The sequence below is a fragment of the Camelus dromedarius genome, chromosome 4 (assembly GCF_036321535.1).
Source record: "Camelus dromedarius isolate mCamDro1 chromosome 4, mCamDro1.pat, whole genome shotgun sequence".
NCBI classification, from domain to species: Eukaryota; Metazoa; Chordata; class Mammalia; order Artiodactyla; family Camelidae; genus Camelus; species Camelus dromedarius.
This window is the reverse complement of record NC_087439.1, coordinates 29,684,621-29,706,027: the sequence shown is the minus strand read 5'-3', so window position 1 is coordinate 29,706,027 and position 21,407 is coordinate 29,684,621. Positions and strand designations below refer to the sequence as shown.

Genomic DNA, 21,407 nt, shown 5'->3' with positions numbered 1-21,407 from the left:
AGCAGGTGATTAAGTTGAGGAATAATTTTCTCTATGAATATAGATATTTCCAGGTTGGTAACAGATGGGTGGTAAGAAACATATCTAGTTGCCCACCATGTCTGCTCCTTCCTTCCCCTTCAGGGGCCACCTGAAACAAGCACCAAGCTGTCCTCATTTGACAGTGCCTCTTACCAGAAACTTCCCTTCCCCACCACCATTTTTCTACTCTCAAAATCACACTAGTCTGTGGGACATTGTGCTGTATACCAGAAATTGACACATTGTAACTGACTATAGTTCAGTTAAAAAGAATTTTTTTAAATCACACTAGTCTATTTATTTTTTGCTATTTGCATCTCACCCTATCATATATCTGTGGCAGATTTATCTTAGAGAAAAGGGTATCTTTTTTACGAATTTCTTTCTTTCCATTTATCTTACAATACTACTTATGAGCAAAAAGAACTTGAACTTGGCTGATTGGAGCACTATTTTTAATACCCACATAGCAAAGTACAAGAAAACTATATGTATTAAAGTAAAATTAGACATTCAACAGAATGGATAAATGGGATTCTTTCATGGAATATAAGCTTTGGCCAAGGCTTCAGAGTTATTACATAATGATGAGGTAAGAAGAGTCCAGTGCAAAATTGTAAGATTATAAAACCTCTTCTGCCAACATCTGCAACCAACAAAGTTTCCAACCAATAAAAACTTTTGAGTTGGAAGAATTGGAGAAGAATCCTTTGGAGAATTAGTGGGGGTATGGTTGCCCCAAGGGAGAAAGACAACTTCTTTGCTTTAAGTCAAGTGCGAGCAAATTCAAGGGTATACTTGGAGAGACTTACAAGTATTTCTCAGAGTTAAAGGGAGTTTAAGTGCTGGTATAAGAGGCTGTGGCTTGACTTGCCTGAAGGAGCAATGCAGAGAGAAGGAGAAGATCCAAGTTTTCTGTAGACCAGATGTGGGCCACACAGGAGGGGGCAAACCTACAGGCATTTTGAAAAAAGTACCTGGAAGGACAAGGTGACTCAAGAGATGCACAGCCATCAGAAGTCCAGGAACAGAGGACACAGTGTCAAAATAACATGCATGAGGCATCACTTAACTCACAGGAATTAGAGTTGTAGTTGAGAGTCGCAGAGGTGGATCACCCTAACACACTCCATGGAAGAGTCAGTTCTGAACATCTATGAAGTCAAATCTGAATCACATCAGTAAGATCTCTCCTCCTTCATCCTACTCCAGTTCTGGAGATTCTCCTTCTCTCCTTCTCTCCCTCCTTCCCTCTTCCCAGGCTTCCAATACTTGGTCAGGTCCTTGGCTGAGATGAGAAAAAATTTATAGTTCATATTATTATAATAAACTGTACTCTTTGAAGCTTTAGATGTTACTGGAAGACTATTAATCATCAAAGAGTAACTTAAAAAGCTATGAGTACTGCTCAAAATTTCATCCAAGAGCCAGTGGAAAAGCTATTGAACAATATGTGCTGAAGAGGCAGTGAGAAAAAAATGTTGCTTTAGGTGTTTTTTTTTCTAATGAGTCAAACTTTTTTTTACTATAATGGTGGCAGAGAACAGAAAAAGACTGGCCTCCAACTCTTAAACCCTTGAATGTTTCCAAAGTCACTCTAAAACACCTGGAAGCATCTACTCACCTGCCCAAACTGTCAGCACCTGCTTTCCAAGAAAAGCAAAAGCTATTCTTCAATTGTGTTGTCCTTTTATTCTGCCTAATTACTAATATTAAAACTGTGCTTTTCCTATTGCTTTTAACTGAAAGTACACAATGTATTTCTACTCCCCTGTAGATTTTTAAATGGGCTAGTCTGAGGATCTCAAACACTACTTGTAACATTTTTTATAAAAGAAAACATGTGCATCATGCCAAAATCAGTGGTTGGGACCCAAACCATTAGAGACTGAGTTTTCCTGCAATGTGTGCACACTCCAGTGGGGACTACCCCTGTAAGAGTAAAATAGAAATCCTTATTCAAAACAATGATCTCTACATAGAACTTGTATACCACTCTCAAATCTCTCAAAGGATGTAGATGTTTTCCTGGAAGATCTGGCACGGGAATAAGAGAAATTCATTATTCTCTCTGTATTAATTTGCCACAGTGTGTACAGTCATGTACCCTGCACAGAAAAGGCCCAAGCAGATACTTCCAGACTGTCTCTTGGGGACCCAAGACACCATAAGTAGACAGAGTTAATGAAGATATAGTCTAAGAATTGTGAACCTGCCCGTTATTTTTCTGGGAATAGCAGCCAAAACCAATAGCAAAAAAATGGCCCAGTGCTGCCAGGATGGTAGGCATTCTTGACATTTCATGCCAATTATTTCTTCTCACATGACAGGCAGGCATTAATTCCCAACCCCTGACCTACATTTCACATATCTCAGTTTCAGACCAAAAGAAACACTATCATAAAAACACCACAGCAGTCTGCCACGTGATGAGGAATCCCCGTAGGCTCCCAGCCAACAAGTTTGGATTGAATCTACAACACTTTTATAGGGTACAAAGGTGAGGTAGGGGAAAAAGAAGAGAACTGTCCTCCCTTATTTGAGAGGTCTTAATCGCAGTATCGACCACATTCAGAGTAGTAGAATGAAATGAAGGAAATAATAATCCAGTATCTACTTGTCTCCATGGTGTCTCAGGGGCCAGCAGACCATGTCCTTGGCTATTTCTCCTCTTTCAAGCACATATTAATCATTCAAGCAAAACTTCCAAAAAAAAAAAAAAAAAAAGTCTTGCCTGCCTGAAATATTCCAAAGACATGGGATTGGAATAGAGAAAACTCCAGACAAAAACCTTAAGATAGAGTGTGCCTTCTATGAATGGGACGTCTTGCCAAAGGCACTTATTGTGGCTAAGAAGGGATTTGAGTGTGACGGTACATGCCCACTAACTGGTTCCCTGGGGGCCCTAAAAAAGAAAAAGGAATACCTGCAAGTGGCCAACATCCTCCAGGGGTAGCTTTAAAAGAGAAGAGCCTAACTCTGTAAAGACTCACAATGTGTTAAACTGAAAAAAAAATACATAATGAAGACATATTCCCAGCCCTCTAAAGCAGACTGCAAATGCAGAGAGTCAGATCACAAATTATTTTCAGATAATAGTCAAGTTCTAGATGGATACCAAGACCCAGAAAGATCAATTTAATTTTCTAAGGTAACAAAATCAAGAAACAAAGTTTTAAATGAAAATATTTTTGCCTCACAACTGTATCAAGTGCTTAGATAGTAAGTCATTGTCAAACTCCATTGTTTCAAATTACAATATTGTTTCTAGGCATAAAAAGGGAAACATAGAGAAAGGGGACAGGAGGCACATTGCATTATCGTTCAAAGTAGATCTGCAGCATCTTTCTGTACTTCATCCATTCAATTATTCATTCACTCACAAATATGTACTGTTTCATTCCAGATACTATACAAATTGTTAGGGCTGAAATTGTGGACAAGATAGACAAGATGCCTGTCTCCATAAAGAGGCAGAAGAGACAGGATGGTTGTATTTTGGGCAACTCTAAACTAAAGTCCAGGGCCTACCCTCTGATATACTTGGTTAAGGCAGTCAACCTCTGTAAAAAGCAAGACTTCTGGTGGTCTTGGCTCTGCCACTAACCTAATGTGTGATCTAAAACAGGTCATGAATACTTTCTGGCCCCCAATTTGCCATCTGTAAAATGGAGACAATGGTACCTGTTTTAACACTTACTGTATATGGAGCTAAGATACAAAGATAATAAAAGTTTTATAAAGCGCTATATAAATAAAGCACTTGATTATAAATACTAGAAAACACGTGTAGCAAAAATACTTGTTAAGAGTCAGCATTTGACATGTTAACCAAATTCAAGTCTAAAAAAAAAAAACCTGCTGTCAGAGACAAGCACCAAAAGAGAGAAGTGGTGATTGTAAATAAACATGTACACACTGCATCTTGAAGAACAGATGATACTGAATTCTGCACAAAGCTAAAACATAATGTTTCCACAGTTTTATTTGAATTAATCACAAACTACATAGGAAAAATAATATGCATAGTTTCCATCTAATACATTTCAGAATAAAGAAAAATAAGAGAAATAGGACAAACAGGCTTTTTCATAGATGAATATCATTTTATTTAATGAACAAATAGATTTATTTCAATGACTCCAGGGAAAGAAGTTAGAGAAATAGTCCATGATATTTGTTTTTGGTGCCTTTTTTCCCCCTCTCCTTCCCATTTCTCCATCAAAGGAAAGGAGCCAAGAACAATTATGAGCAGGGGGTTTCTTTTTCATTGTCCTGTAATTTAAACATATTTTTTGCAACTGAAAAGGGGGTGAGTACATCTTCAGCTATGATCCAGAATGATCATTTTCAGCTTCAGAGAGGATGATTAAAAGCAAATAAATATACAGTAGACATATAATTGTAGTCATATAGAGAAATTTTTTCTATATCTGACACATAAGTGAGTCTGAATATTTTGACTGACTTTACCTCTAGGTAGAAAACATATTTTTAACAGAGGGAATATGCAAAAAGAAAAAACTCATAGATGGGTCTACTGGGTTCCTTATGGCAACAGATGCCTAAGGATTCTTATTTTTACACAATAAGGACAATGGGTTTAAATCCATTGTCAAAACAAACTTGCCTCTATAGAGGAGTCAATCAAAAAGACTGTCACTGAATGTTTAAGCACAGGAGGCACAGAGAACGTATGATAGCATCAAGACTGGTTTCCCTGTCTACAACTCCCACACACATACATGGGAATCCTGTGAGCCTTTTGCAAACAGACAACTTGATTCCCACCTTTGGTGCAGTGCAGCCCACCTCGCCCAAGAGCACACGTCCCATTGAGCAGAATAATAACTTGGCATGGGCTAATTTGTCACCTAGTTATTGTAGGCATGGCAGGGTAGCTTCAATGAGTAAACATTCTAATGCACTCTCATTCCAGGAGAGCATAAAGGTATAGAGGGCAAGTCCATTATAAGCTTAAATACTTAATAACTTAGTGGGGTGAAGATTTAATACCAGCTCCTTGCTGACAAAAGTAAGAGAAAAGCACAAAGAGCCCTTAAGAAGCAATGGGAAAATCACATACACACACACACACACACACACACACACACACACACACACACACACACATACACACACAAATCAGAATCTTCCCCATTATAGAATGCAGTTGTACCCACTGGCAGGAAAGCTGCAGAGGAGTAACTTTTCCATAAAGATTGCCAAAAACCAAATGGTATCACTATGAAGGTACTATAAAAACATAAGAAAGAGGAAGACACTAGACAGTTGGGCAATCACCAACTAAGATAATGTCTCGTGGAAACATCAGCATAAAGAGAAAACACATCTTAACCAAAACCATCTGATGGCTGAACTCTAGATGTCTCGTAAACAGGATCTTTGCCTTTATTTTTCTACCAGCATCTGACTGCAATTTTGTAGTTTAAATGAAAGCTGGAACTTTTTTCTACAGATGAAACCTATATATTTGATGTTTGCATTTCTGAAATCTTTCTTTAGCCATATAAAGCTTTGGTGGTGCATGCTTAGCATGCCTGAGGTCATAGGTTCAATCCCTAGCATCTCCATTTAAAAAAGCTAAATAAATAAATAATCTTAATCCTCTCCTCAAAAAACTAACTAAATAAGGCTCTGGTGGATACAGATGCAAATATACTACACACACACACACACACACACACACAAAGACATTGATATGCAGTCCTCATATCCAGATCTTGGGAACGGGAACATACTTTCTGATAATATAAAGTATAAATCCTCTTTAGGGATAACTTTTGGGAGGTTTATAAATATGGCACAGTCTTGCCAAAGCGTCTTACATTTTCCAGTTGGTATTTCAGCTAGACAACAAGGGAAGTTAATAAGCGTGATTTACCCGCACTAGTTTACATCTGCAGAGCTCACCAGTTTTCCCTGCGTCCAGCAGAGTGCATGAGACATAGTAGGCACTGAGTACATTTCTGTTAAATGAACAGTAATCAGCAAACCCATTATTTAACTGAAGCTTTACTGTAATCACTTGCATAAACTAAAATAATTCCCTTTGTAATACTGCTAGTTGTGAGCTAACAGAGAAAGAGCGCTTAGATGTCCTAAGTGTTAGGGCTTCACACCTTTCTCTTCCCCAGCAGCAGCCAAGCCTCAGTCAATAATTGCATAGTGATATTTCAAGTCCTCATGTATTAAGCTAACAAATAAATCCAGCAGGATAAGAAGCAAATTTATTAAATATTATTTGAAGAATACTTAAAGGATTGCCAAAAGTGTTCTTCCTTCACCAGTGTACCATTGGTGAGATCTGAAATTGTCACTATCAATGTAATTATTAGACTCAAAGCATTCAAAGGTTCTGGTAAAAGGCAAGTATGTTACAGACATAACCTGAATTTCCTTACAACTTAACATGAGTTAAAAATGAAGTTCTATTTAAAAGAATAATTTAAATGTTCCTGGCTTGCAAATCCACTTGTATTAGACAAGCCCTCGGGCCTTCAGCAACCCCCACCCTACTGCTCCAACCCACACCATGAAAACTCCTTCCCAATGTGTCTGGGTCTCCAGAGGTCATCTAAGACCTGTTCCTAAATAATTCTATTCCTTCTGACTCCTACAGTGACCTTGGTTAGGTTCAGCCCCCATTCCTGCAAGTACCCAGCCCCTAACAGATCCCTCTAGAAGTCAAATCTATGCCAGGGACTGTGTCACAGCAAAGAAAATCTCACTCCCATTTTGATCCCAGGACTTATACAGAGAGTGTTCTCCCTCTCCACCTCAACTTTCCTTCAAATCTTAGTTAGACTCCCTGTGCTCTCCACAGAGCTCACATATGTTTTCAACAGGACTGGGGGACAGCTCTAGGTGACTAAAACCATGGTGCACACAGACCAGCCCACCACCCCGACAGCCAAGGCTCTTCACTGAGAGCCCTTCCAGCCTGTCTCCTTCTTCCCCCAAGACATTCCTCAGTGTTTATGTAAACGTGCTTCTGGCAAACACAAGATAAAAAGTGCTAGAGGTGCCTGAATTTCAGTCTCAGTTGAGACCACATCCACACATGGAAAAATGAAGTAATAAATACAAATACAATATCATCTACAAACATCTTCATGAAAATTACATTCTCTTTTTCCAGCTTTACTGAGATATAATTGACAAATAAAAACTGTATATATTTAAGGTATACCATGTGATGATTTGATACACATAAACACTGTGAAATGATTACCACAATCAAGCTAATTAACACATTCACAACCTCACATACTTACTATCTGTGTGTGTGTGTGTGTGTGTGTGTGTGTGTGGTGAGAATATTTAAGATCTACTCTCAGCAAATTTCAATTATCCAATACAGCACCATTAACTATAGTCACAATGCAGTACATTAGATCCCTAGAACTTATTCTATAACTGAAAGTTTGTTATAAGATGACCATTTGACCAATATCTTCCCATATCCCCCACTCCCCAGCCCTTGGTGACCACCATTCTATTCTCTGCTTCTATGAGCTGGACTTTTTACGATTCTATACAAGTGAGATTATACAATATTTATCATTTTGTGTCTGGCTTATTTTCACTAAGTATAATGTCCTCCAGATTCTGAGACCAGCTGACCCTTCAATAGAGAGCAGATCTCTGAATGACAGGACAAATGAGATTTGATGAGAGGGGTAAAAGGGAAGAGAGAGGGACACAAAGGCTAAAAATTTAAGAAGCTGGAGGTCTTGCCTAGTGAGGAAAATCCCAGGAGTGGGGTGTTTAGGGGTGAATGACCATGGACAGCCTGAGGATTTTGGCTGCACACCAGGGGACACTTGGGTGCAAGGAGCTAAAATGGTAATGGAGGGACACAAGAGAGAAACTAAATCAGGTATCAGTGTTTCTGAGAGTCAGTCTTAGAAACAAGCAATTATCTTTGCCAATGAAATTCCACGCAAAAGTTTTACTTCACATACTTTTATTGCTTTTCCCTGTACCTGGCTCTGTTCCACCTTTTTATCCAGTCATAACATCAGTCCACATGACACCAACATCCAGCCAATTCAACCATAATCAAAACTCCAGTTAACCAGCCAGCTGCTTTCTGTACATGACGCCAAGCAATCAACTGGACTAACCTCTTGCCTGAGAGTGACAGACAAGACCAGATGTTTTGGCATTACATAAATGTTAAGTGCCAACTGAATACAGGAGTGTTAGCTGTCATTTCACATCCAATCTTAAAATGATCCACCTTTCACTTTTCTCATGAGTAGGACACAAAGCTAACAAAGAGCTAAGATACTCATACACAAACACATGTACACACAGGCTGAAAATACTAGGGAGTGAGCATGCCTGTTATAGAACATGTCAGAGGGATAAGGGAATAAATCATCATACAATCTCAATTTTCAAAACCCTATTACATGTGCCTGTTTCCTGCCAGTTTGTGCTCTTCTCTGCTATGTCCTGCCCTGCTCTGCTCTTCATCTTGAGGAACTGCTCTTCCAGGGTTGTTCTGGGGGTTTTTTTATTTGTTGCTTGTTTGTTGTGTTTTTACTATTGAGTCCTAAGAGTTCCTCATATATTTTGAAAAGTAACCCCCATCTGATACATGGTTTGCAAATATTTGCTCCCATTTCATTGTCTCTTCTCTATTTTTTCCTTTGCTGTGCAAAAACTTTTTAGATTTTTGTAGTTCCACTTGTCTATTTTTGCTTTGTTGTCTGTGTTTTTGGTGTCATATCCAAGAAAATCATTGCCAAAGCCAATGTCATGAAGCATTTCCCCTAAGTTTTCTGCTAAGAGTTTTATAGTTTCAGGTCTTACTTTAAACTCTTTAATCCATTTGGAGTTTATTTTTATGTATGGTGTAAGATAAGTGTCCAATTTCATTCTTTTGCATATGACTATCCAGTTTTCCCAATACCATTTGTTGAAGAGACTATCCTTTCTTCATTGAGTATACTTGGCACCCTTGTCAAAAATTAGTCAAATACATTTGCATGGATTTATTTCTGGGATCGCTACTCTGTTCCATTGATCTATGTCTGTCTTTATGGGAGTACCAGACTGTTTTAATTACTGTACCTTGGTATTATATTTTGAAATCAGAAAGTAGGATGCCTCTAGCTTTGTTCCTCTTCCTCAACATTGATTTGACTATTCAGGGTCCTAAGCAATTTCACATGGATTTTTAAATTGTTTTATACACACACACACACACACACACACACACACACGCACACACACACAAATATCATTGGGATTTTGACAGGGATTGCATTAAATCTGCAGACCGCTTTGGGTAGCGTGAACATTTAAACAATACTAAGCCCTCCAAATCATGATTAGAGGATGTCTTTCCACTTGTTTGTGTCATCTTTAAGTTTCACTCATCAATGTTTTCTAGTTTTCAGTGTACAAGTCTTTCATCTGCCTACTTAAATTTATTCTTAAGTATTTTATTCTTTTTGTTGCTATTGTAAAGGGATTGTTTTCCTAATTTCCTTTTCAGATAGTTTGCTGTTAGTGTATAGAAATGTAACCTATTTTTATATGTTGATTTTATATCCTGACACTTTACAATGGAAGTATGTCTTCAAATTTTTGAGAACAAATTATTTGCAAACTAGAATTCTATACACAGTAAAAGTAACAATCATATGTGAAGGCAGAATGAGGGCATTTTTAGAGGTACAAAAATACTAAAAATTCTATTTGGCATGTAAGCCTTCTCAAGAAGCTACTGGAAGCTGTGCTCCTCCAATACAAGAGCATGAAGATGAGAGCAAGAAGGAGAAAGATGAGAATCAAGGGATGTCATCCAGGAAAGAGGAGTCCCATGAAGGCAAATCCCAGGATGACAGCTCTACTACAGAGCTAGAGAGCAACTGCTCTAAGACTGGAGCAGGTGAAAGGTATCAGGAGAGAGTTCTTCAAGAAGCTGAATCTGATGGGCCCTAATGGGCCTGCAAGTTTTGAAATGATATTTCCACTAGCAGGGGAGATATTTGGTCTAAGATAGGGATAAGACTGGAGAAAACTAAAAGAATAAAAACAATAAAACCAAACTTCAGGGAGAACAAAATGTCATTCAGATAAAGTAAGGGGATCCTGGTACACTACTTAGCTCATCCATGAGTAATAAATAACATAATCATAAAAATATAAACCTGGATAAATGGCCTAATCAAAGAGCCATGTTGGGAGGTAGGCAGGACCAGAAGTGGACTAAGTATGGTCAAGGCAAGCAGCTGCACTAAATCCTCATCTTCCAGCTTGGTGGATGCTAAAAATATTTTCCACTTAGACGTCTCTTTTTATTGACTTTGTAAATGCTCATACTTTCTCTGTGTCCCTACAGCTGCCGCACAATGTTGACCATATAATAGATGCACAAGAAAACATTTTATGGTAAATCATTAACTAATTGTCGATTTGAAGAATTATATACTAACAGTCAGAAAAAATGAAAACGTTTGACCTTAGTTTTCCTCAGAAGTAGTTCTGGAGTGGAGAAAATATTTTGAAAGTAGATGTTAAAATTCTGAACTACTTTTTGCAATTCAGCTTATAGCATTCTCTTCACAGAAAAATAATAATATAATATATAAGAAAACAAAGAAAACATAAGCTTTAAATATAATTAAAAGATTATGTCATCTGACCGTATTTTCCAGTGGGTGGTCAAGTAAAATAAATAGAGAGAAACAAGTCAGCATGAAAGTTATTGAAAACCTCACTGTTCTTTCTATTTATGAGCATTTGTTTTTATCAAACATACTCGCATCTTCACCTTCCCCTATGTGCAAGTCCAGAATCCAACACTTCAATCATCAGGACCAGCTCATGGTAAGACTGTAGGAACACAGCCCACACACTAGAATTCTGAGTGTAATGGCTCTCTGAGTCATTCCTGTTTCTCTATCATCATAATCCTTTGGAAATCTTTAGCTGTTATCTCTCACTGCCCCCATAGCTTTCTAATTTATTTCCCTTGCAAATAAAAAAAAAAAAACAGTCTCCAGAAATTTGAGAGAAAAAGGTCTAAGCCTAATGAAAGAAAGACTGGTTACTTATTTGACATTCTGTAATAGGAGCAATAGCACCTTAAGCAGCTAAAAAGCTTTCATTATTCATTCATTTTTAAAATAAACCTGTAATTGGATCATTTGGTTTTAACAACTCCTTTGATTCAGAGAGGAAGATTCATTATAATTGATATTTATAAATTCATGTCAAAGAGAAATTTAATAGAATCATGGTTAAAATTTGCAAATGGCCAATAGAAGAAATTTTTTCTATTAATCTTAAGGGTTTTTTTGCAGAACTTTTTTGAAAATTATTTAACACTGATATTGTGACTGGGAATTTGAATCACTTTTCAAAGATAGTAAAAGCTGCCACAAAACAGAAAAATCCTCTTGATATATTACTCCACGCAACACTGGGAAACCATAACAAATTCTGAATAAGCAGAGAATTTTCATATTATTCCCTAGAAAAAAAATATCTAAGTAAATAATAACAGACAGCAATTTTATTTGAAAATTCAAGATATTTTAAAAGACTAATAAAAGAAAATGTTAAAATTATAAACCTTCATAGAGTTTTAAACTATATATATTCACGTGTGTACATTTATATCATTTTGGATGGTATTACTATGCTCGTAAAAATGCAGTACTCTCTTTAAGGGAGATTTAGATACTGAATTTTGCACTGACTCTTTGGGGATTTATGCCAAAGCTAAAGCAAAGCACCAAAGCAAAATTCTAGGAGGAGCTGTTTTCAAACAAGATGAATTGAAAGGCAATACAGTATCTATTAGGAAGCTAAACATATAATCTTCTAATGTTAGGTCAGAAAACTAAAGTTGCTTTTCATTTACCCACACCATACACACATTATTAAGGCAGTTGGTGTATTAATTCTAATTTCTGGCCCTTCCTGCCAATTGTCTGCCAGAAAGGTAATGACCTCTTTGGATTTCAATTACTCCATCTAAAATAAGGAAAGCAATGTTTTCTAAAATTCTAAGACTTTGCAGTGGTTGTAGGAGAAAGGGACTGTATATTCCATGATATTGTTTCACTATGGTTGATGCATAGTTTAAAGAACAATCTAATTCAGAGGATCCCTGTGATCCTTTTATCATTGCTTGAAAATTACTGGACTACTCACACATGCTTTATTCTGACCATTAATTTGCTGGCTATTCTCTTCAATCATAAACTCTAAGGTGTTCATTTGGTCTTTAATAGCAATATATCAGGAAGTGAGAATTACCTTCAAGCTCCATCAATATATCCACAGACACTTTGTCTTTAAGCCAAAATGGAGTAAAAAAAAAAAAAAGGGATGGATTTAGCACCACAATCACCCCCATGTTATAAACAACTAGAAAATCAGACAAAATATAGAAAACATGGCTTATAGACATCAGAGAAGAGGCATTCTAAGACTGTGACCTGAGAGAAAGAAAACAGACAATGGAACCTCAGCATTGACCAGTTCACTTCCTGGAGGCAGTTCTAAGGCAACACAGAGTCAAGCTGTCTTCCTGAGGTGAAGAAGCAGAGATCAGAATTCAAGTAAACCAAGAAAGGCAGAATTTGTGGAACATGGTGTTACAAAGAAAGTAGCTGCACAAAGAAAGTCCAGAGATACATAGTGGGATCCAGCTACTTACCAATTCTTCAGCTGTTTCAACAAACATTTACTGAACACCTATGTTTTAGGCTTTGGAATCACAGAGTTGGGCAAAAGGTGGGTATTTATTGAGTATGTATATTCAATACACACCATACTACTAGATGTCATTGGGTTATACTCCTCACCTTCAAAAAGCTTGTAATCTAGTTAATTGTGTGTGTGTGTGCACATACACATGTGTAAACCGATGAGAAAGCAACTGAGACTAGGTTACAATAATGAGCTAGCCTGAGTAACATTATATGAGTTCAGGGAAGCAGGAAACTAGTGTGAATTACCCAGAGATAGCTTCTCTATCCAAGGAGATGCCTTGGAGCTGAACACTGAGAACGGAGAAGGGGCATTCCAGCAGGCACTAACAGGATAACGATGCAGGTCTATACCCATAGTCGGCTTAGCTAAGGGTAGGTAATGTCAGAAGACAGCTGAAGTAAACGGGGCAAGAGGGAGACAAATTTGGGCATGAAAATTGACTTAAATCTCAAATTTTTGTTGAGAATATAGACTCGGTAAATGTCATCCACAAACTCTAAATCATTCTGTTTTACTTACGCAGGAGAAAGGGCATAAATACAAGGTGGAAAACAGAGAATTCCTGAAACAATGGAGAAAAGGGTGTCAATGATCAAGGCATGTAATTTCCTTGGAACTCAGAAGTATCAATAAAAGTTAAAACAGGGAAAAAATTCCCCAGATCCAAGATTTTACTGATTTTTTTAGAGACAAAAGCTTCTTTAAGCAATTAACAAACATGCATCTCTGATGCCACCAAACATCATCAAACAGTAAAGAAAACAAGAACCGTATGCCAAAGAGCAGGATAATCACTGGCAGTCCGTGGGCTGGTGAAGTGCCTGCTCTGCTCAAACGACAGGGCGCTGGGCTTTCAGCATGTCCAGGGGATAGTCCCACCTTGTCAGCAGATTAGCAAATGTTCTTAGTGACAGGAACTCACAGCCCAGGAATACAGCCTCACCCTCACTGGTGGCTCAAATCACCCAGTGCAATGTCGTCTCCTCTCTAGGCTCCCTCTAATGGCCCCAAATATCAATTAAACAGCTTCACCATCTCTGTAACTAAAGGTGGACATAGGTATCAAGTTTGGATCCCTGAGGAGACTAATTAAGTACTTTGCATAAGTGTGAAGTAATCAGTCCTAGAATGGAAGGAAAAAAATTAAAAAGGAAAATCACCGGAAATGGATGTGACCCTTTCCCTGCCCCTACCGAAGTTTCATAAGATCACAGCTGAAGGAACATTCTACCATAAATTAAAGGGCTCTGTGTTAACAGCAGGAAACCAAAATTCATCTCACAACTCTTCTTCCACTACTTCAGCATGTCCAGCACATTCTAAAATCCTCTTGTTGCCGTATGTCGCCACCTAGTGTCCACAGGCAAGTGTATGTTAACATTAGCTGAGCCCAAAGGTGCCATTTTTCTGTAGTCACCCTCCAAGGGCTTCCTGTTAGACTTGGCTGTTCAGTACATCAGGAGTCCTAGGGTGATTCCTTGTTCTGCTTCAGGGCATACTCATGAAAGTGTAATTTTGGATTTATTTTGTTGTAGTTAAACCCCATTTTGTGTATTATCCTCAAGTACTTTGAAACTGTAAACTTCCCTAAGAAAACTCTTTCTTGACACTTAGCTATAACCAACTCCCACCTTTCCTTCTCCCTACTCTTCACCATTATTGGGGTGGGGACCCTCTATATATAGTCTACACACTTTAATAGCATTATATGCTGCACGACATATAATTGGGAAGATAGGCTGTACCAGAAACGCAACAGAATTGTTTACAACACCAACATTTGAATGGCTTTCATTTTGGACATTCGTGCTCTCCCTCCTTCTAGTCCTATAACCACACAGTAGGAGAGAGAAAAAGATGTTAATGAATAATCAAAAATCAAAAGAATAACTGAATATAACTGAAGTGAAAAATAAGTCTACCAGTTAATTACTTAAGAGGCCCTATTTCCCTCCAAGCAGTCTTTAAGGTATAAGCCCAAGCAAGCTGTTCCTAGACAGGAAGTATAAACCTTTTTGAAAATGTAAGCTTTCAGCTAGCAGTAACTCTCTGACAGCATTTTCAGACCTACATCACTGCCTTTGAGCTGAACTTTTTCCATACCAGGCAAAATAGAGGATCTGAGCAATGAGATCAGGTTGGGGTGTAGAAATATAAACACAGGACAGCTTCCTTAGTTTGCTTTTGAGTTAGATTTGCCAGATTGCCATGCAATATCTAGGCCATATTTATATTTAAAAAATTATTCTTTGTTTATCTGAAACTCAAATGCAACTGAGCATCCAATATTTTATCAGTCAATCCTAGATGGGGTGGAACAAAAGACCTAGCTGGGGGAAACAACTAGGCTCTTAGCAGGACCAGAGTCATTTTTATGGAAAAGTGTTTCAGTGGGGTTCCAAAGACCAATATCAAAGCAAAGGCCCAACACTGTAAGCATTCAAATAATACTTTGCATTATTTTAATACTTTAAAATGTATAAAGTATTTCATGTTTATTATATTATCTGGATCCTCCTCAGGACAACCCTTATGGGGCATCTGTATGCCTGTTTCAAGACTCACAGATATTAAGGCTTCGTCGTGGTGATCCACATGGAGCTTTGTGGAAAAACCAGAACTTGAATCCAAGTCTCCCAGTATGGTGCAGTGTCCATACACAAGGCTTTCAATCCCTGAGCTGCAGATGAAAATTAAATACCTGGTAAACCCAGTATAAAACTAACACTGCAACATGAGGCCGGAAAAAGGAAAAGATATTCTGAGAGTCACTGAACTGCCTTATATACTTTCAAATTGTGGAGTCCGGTTTGGTTTTTTAAACCACAAAGCATTCACTTTATTTCCCCTGAGCAGAAAGACATTATTCTCTGGATGTGGGCTTATTCACATTACTCAAAATTTCTAAATCTCAACCACGACTCATTGCAAGCCATTTATATGTCCTAGAGACCTTTAATAAAATCACAGGATAATCCAACTCTGTTTAACTTAAGAGTTCATTTTCCCTAGATCTTTACATTTCAAATTGAGAGTATGTTCTTGTAATAAATCTTTTGGCTGGTAACTAGCAGGGTCATTTTCAAATTGCAAAGTAGTGACAGCTGGTGTTCACAGTGTGTACTGCACTTCTGCCCAGCACAGTTTTTATGTCTTACCTCAAATTCTCAAGTTCATAAAAATTCCCTGAAGAGTTTCTTAAAACGCAGCTTCCTTAGCCCCTTAAAGATTCTTATTCTCTATATCTGGGGTGATGGACATTAGGCCAGGCTCAATGCTACCAACCCTCTTTCACCTCCTGGTCAATCTCATTCAAGAGAACTTTACTGCACATAAGAATCACTATGTTAAAATACAGATTCTGGGGCAGTAGTTCTGGGTTGGAGCCAGAAATCCTGCATTTTTAACAAGCTCCCAGGTAGCTTCATACCCTCATTTCAAACCTAAGCATTTTCACTTCTCTATGTAGCCAGATAACCACAGCCTGAATCCTAAGTTTACAAAATGTGACTTATTGATGCTTCTCACTCAGCAGTTAAAGAGATTTTGCTCAAATCTTCCCCTCGCCCCTGTTCTCTGCTCTGTCCAAAAACACAGACACAACCCCCTCAAGGAGAAGTAGCTCAGAACAAAGCAGGCCAACATCCCAAGGCGAGTTCCACCTAAACTCATGCCTGTTCCTTTCTGGACTAAACCATTTCCTGGCACCAAGGATACAGAAAGGTCCATGGCAGTATCATCACCCCTGATCAGCCCTGTGCATGTATATGGGGACCAAAGCTCCTTACCACGTTATCACCTCCCTACGAGAATGGAGTTCAGAGGAGTTCAGTGATGATGATGATGATGATGCCGATGATGCTGAGGACAATGATATCGGCTAACACTTACTGGATACTTGCTAAGTGCCCTGAACTGTGCTAAATTCTTTACATGGATTATCTCAAATAGTCAGTCCTCTATATACCTATGTGGTAGGCAATATCATTGTCTCCACTGTAGCGATGAGGAGAGAGACAGAGAGAAGAGCAGACAGGCAATTGTTACATCTAATATCAATTGAAGTCCAGTGACAGACTGTATGAATCACATTCAAACTAAAAAGCAAAATATTAAACTGAGGGCTCCTCCTCCATTACGTTCTAGAGACATATAACATTCATTCTATAACATTTCTCTGTAACATCCACGTACCACCATCTAACAATGGATGGCTAGAACACACAAAGGGTTTCCAGGAAAATCTCGAATTTCTTAGAAATGGCATAAATATATGCCTGTCTTAATGTTTCCACACTAAAAAGCTATTGCAGCATCGATGCAGGCAACTTAAAAAGTTGTGTTCTCAACGGCTGAGGTCTGTGACAAAGTCAAAGAATTAAAACCAAGTATTCACATACTTTTTCTGGTATCCATACCCTTTTTAAATTCCATTATTACCCTTTTTTATTGAAGTATAGTCAATTTACAATGTATCAACTTCTGGTATACAGCACAATGTTTCAGTCATACATACACACACATATATTCATTTTCATATTCTTTTTTCTTACAGGTTACTACAAGATATTGAATATGATTCCCTGTGCGATACAAAAGAAACTTGTTGTATATGTATTTTATATATAGTAGTTAGTATCTGCAAATCTTGAACTCCCAATTTATCCCTTCCCACTCCTGGTAACCTTTTCCCTCCTGGTAACCATAAGTTTTTGTTTCTATGTCTGTGAGTCCGTGTCTGTTTTGTAAATAAGTTCATTTCTGTCTTTTTTTTTTTTTTTTTAGATTCCACATATGAGTGATAATCATATGGTATTTTTCTTTCCTTTCTGGCTTACTTCACTTAGAATGATGATCTCCAGGTCCATTCATGTTGTTTCAAATGGCATTATTTTATTCTTTTTTATGGCTGAGTAGTGTGTGTGTGTGTGTGTGTGTGTATACTAGTACACACACACACACATATACATACATACACATATAACAGTTTCTTTATCCAGTCATCTGTCAGTGGACATTTAGCTTGTTTCCATGTCTTGGCTATTCTTAAAATGCTGCTGTGAACATTGGGGTGCATGTATCTCTTTTAATTAGAGTTCCTCCTGGATATATGCCCAGGGGTGGAATTGCTGGATCATATGGTAAGTCTATTTTTAGTTTTTGCAGGAATCTCCATACTTTTTTCCATAATGGCTGCACCAAACTACATTCCCACCAACTGTGTAGGAAGATTCCCTTTTCTCCACACCCTCTCCAGCATTTATCATTTGTGGACTTTTTAATGATAGCCATTCTGACTGGTATGACGTGACATTGTAGAAGCAATAAAACAAGAAAAAGAGATAAAAGGGATCCAAATTGGAAGAGAAGAGGTAGAATTGTCACTATATGTGGATAACATGATACTATATATAGAAAACACTAAAAGCTCCACACAAAAATTACTAGAGCTGATAAAGGAATTAAGCAAGGTAGTAGGATACAAGGTTAACATACAGAATTCAGCTGCATTTCTTTACAATAACAATGAACTATCAGAAAAGTAAAGTAAAGAAACAATCCCTTTTAAAATAACATCCATAAAAACAAAATTCTTAGGAATACATCTGAGCAAGGAGCTGAAAGACTTAAATACGGAGAACTACAAGATTGATTAAGGAAATTAAAGATGACTTAAAGAAATGGAAAGATATCCCATGCTCTTGGATTGAAAGATGTAATATTGTTAAAATAGCCATACCCAAATCAATCTATAGATTTAATGTGATCCCTATCAAATTACCCAGGACATTTTTTCACAGAACTAGAACAAATAATCCTAAAATTTATATGGAATCACAAAAGACCCAGAATTGCTAAAGCAATAAGAAAAAGAACAAAGCTGGAGGAATAACCCTCCCAGACTTCAGACAATAGTACAGAGCTACATTGATCAAAACACCATGGTATTAGTACAAAAACAGATATATGGATCAACGGAACAGAATAGAGTGCCCAGAAATAAACCCACAAACTTTTACCGTCAATCTTCGATAAAGGAGTCAAGAATATACAACAGAGAAAAGACAGTTTCTACAGCAAGTAGTGTTGGGAAAGCTGGACAGCCACATGTAAATCAATGAAGTTAGAATACTCCCTCACACCATACATGAAAATAAACTCAAAATGGCTTAACACCTTAAATATAAGACAAGACACTAAAAACTTCCTAGATGAAAACATAGGCAAAACATTTTCTGACATAAATCTTAGCAGTGTTCTCCTTGGACAGTCTACCCAGGCAATAGAAATAAAAGCAAAAATTAACAAATGGAACCTAATTAAACTTATAAGCTTTTGCACAGCAAAGGAAACCATAAGCAAAACAAAAAGACATCCTATGGAATGGGAGAAAATATTTGCAAATGATGTGACTGACTAATGCTTAATTTCCAGAATATATAAACAGCTCAACTTAATAACAACAACAACAAAAAACCCAATCAAAAATGGGTAGAAGACCTAAACAAACATTTCTCCAATGAAGACATACAAATGGCCAAAAGGCACATAAAAAAATGCTCAATATTATTTTTCTTCTTTACATGTTATTTTCTTGCAACCAGGTAATAGTTTCATGCAACCTTTTTTAAAAATAACACAGAATTTTGTCTCCAAGCTTCTAATATGCTTTAGATATGCTTAGTTGAGCAGAAAATATTCCCTCTTGTCTCTTCTGGTTTTATAATCCTATTGTCTTTACCGAGTGAGCTGCAAGACAAGAAGTCTTTCCAAGTTGAGCACTCAGTGATGACTACATATTCCTCAATTTGCTTAAGTATGTATCCTTTGTTATTGAGAATTAGTGTTTTCCAGGAAAAAAGGGAAGCCATGTGTTTATCAAAAAGTATTAGTGCAGGCAGCTGTGAGAGTAAAATGAGAAAGAAAACCCTAAGGATTACATATTGGCCTCTGAATAATCTCATAATCTGGTACTCTGATCAATCTTCATAGTTCTATAAAGGCCCTGCTTTATCTCTGAAGAATAAGAACAATCCAGGAGAGAGTGAAAGGAAGAAGGCAAACAGATAAAGGAAAACTGGAACAGCAGCTGAGAGACACATGCTCACCGCTCTCTCTTCTTCTCCTTTGTTTTATTGTCCCAGAAGGAATTGAGATTTTGGAGCCACACAAATCCAAGTGTGAATCTCACTGCCTGAAGTTGTACAGCACTGGGCATTTTACTTAGCCTCTCTGAGTCACAGTTTCTTCATTTAGGCAATGTAGACACGACTGCTCCCCAGCCCAGTTGTTGGGTGGATAACTGCTATCAAGGTATGGAGGCTGGAAACAGAACAATAAAAAGCAGCTATTACCAATGGTAGCTGGTTGTTAATGGTCACCACTTCTTCATTTGTTCAACATTCAACAAATATTATTGATCACCTCTCCAGGGCAGGAATACAGTGAAGAAACAGATAAAGTCTCTTCCCTCAAGGGGCTATGTTTCATCCTTTGAATACCCACAGTTTTCAAAATTCCATCCCCCTACCATTCCACTAAAACTCCTCTGGCAAAGTCATCATTGCCCTAGTTATCAAATACAAAAGATAGCTTGTGGTCCTCAATAACACCTTTTTGTAGCATCTAATAGCACAAAAACACAATTATCTTCTTGATATCTAGAATACTCTCTTCTGATTTCCTTTTAGCTTCCAACTGAAACTTCAGTCTCCATTACTAGTTTTTTCTTCTTCTGTTAACCCTTTAAAATGTCCTAGTCTTCCAACTTTAACCCTTTTTCTTTTATACTCTACACTAGTGGTTCTTGATCTTTTCAGAATCATGAACTCCTTTATGAATCTGAAGAAGCTCTCCCCTCCCTAGGGGAGAAAAAAGGATCTGCTAACAAATATACAAAAATTTGCATACATTTTCAGGAGTTTCACAGACCTTCCTGCCTTAAAGCCCATTGTTGAACTCCAAGCTGAGGCGTTCCTGTGGCTTTAACTGTTATCCATATGTCAATGACCCTCAAATCTTTGTCTCCCACATAAACCACCTTCCTAAGCAATAGGCCTACTATCAAATAACTTATTGACAACTCTATATGAATGCCAATCAGGCATCTTAAAACACACGTCCCAAACCAAACTCATTATCTTTCCCTTAAAATCTGTTTTCCTCCTAGGAGACAACCGTCTATGCGAAAGAAAACACTAATTTTAAACCTATCAAACCTAGATTTAAATCCAGCCCTGGAAGCGTCAGTAATATATGCAAGCTATTTGTGCTTTAATTTCTGCGTATTTAACATGAAGATAATATCTCCATTTTCTGGATTGCTATAAGAATGAAAATAGGCAATGGGAAAATCCCTACCCAAGCACCACCACAGAGCATACATTCCACAAATTAATATTACTGGATTCCCAACCTCAGCAAAAGCAATCCCATTCACCAACATCTTAACTCAAAAATGTAGGACTCATCTTCAACTTGTCCTTTGCCTCATCTGCAACTAACGGATAGCTATGAGGTATCAATTCCTCAGCTTCCCCTCTGTCTTTAATTCAGGCTTTCACGTTCTTTCTTATGGACACAGAAGTAGTCTCCTAACCACTTGATCTAATTCCAATTCC

General features: G+C 37.6%; 1 long non-coding RNA gene across 4 annotated transcripts in view; it reads right to left on the bottom strand.

The window, feature by feature from the left end:
• Positions 1-21,407, bottom strand: part of LOC105094634 (uncharacterized) — a 525,835-nt gene that overhangs the window by 503,257 nt on the left and 1,171 nt on the right. For all 4 annotated transcript variants that reach the window (XR_010380576.1, XR_010380574.1, XR_010380577.1 and 1 more), the window contains exon 2: positions 19,896-20,109. This is a non-coding gene — a long non-coding RNA (uncharacterized LOC105094634). The remainder of the gene's footprint in view (positions 1-19,895; positions 20,110-21,407) is intronic.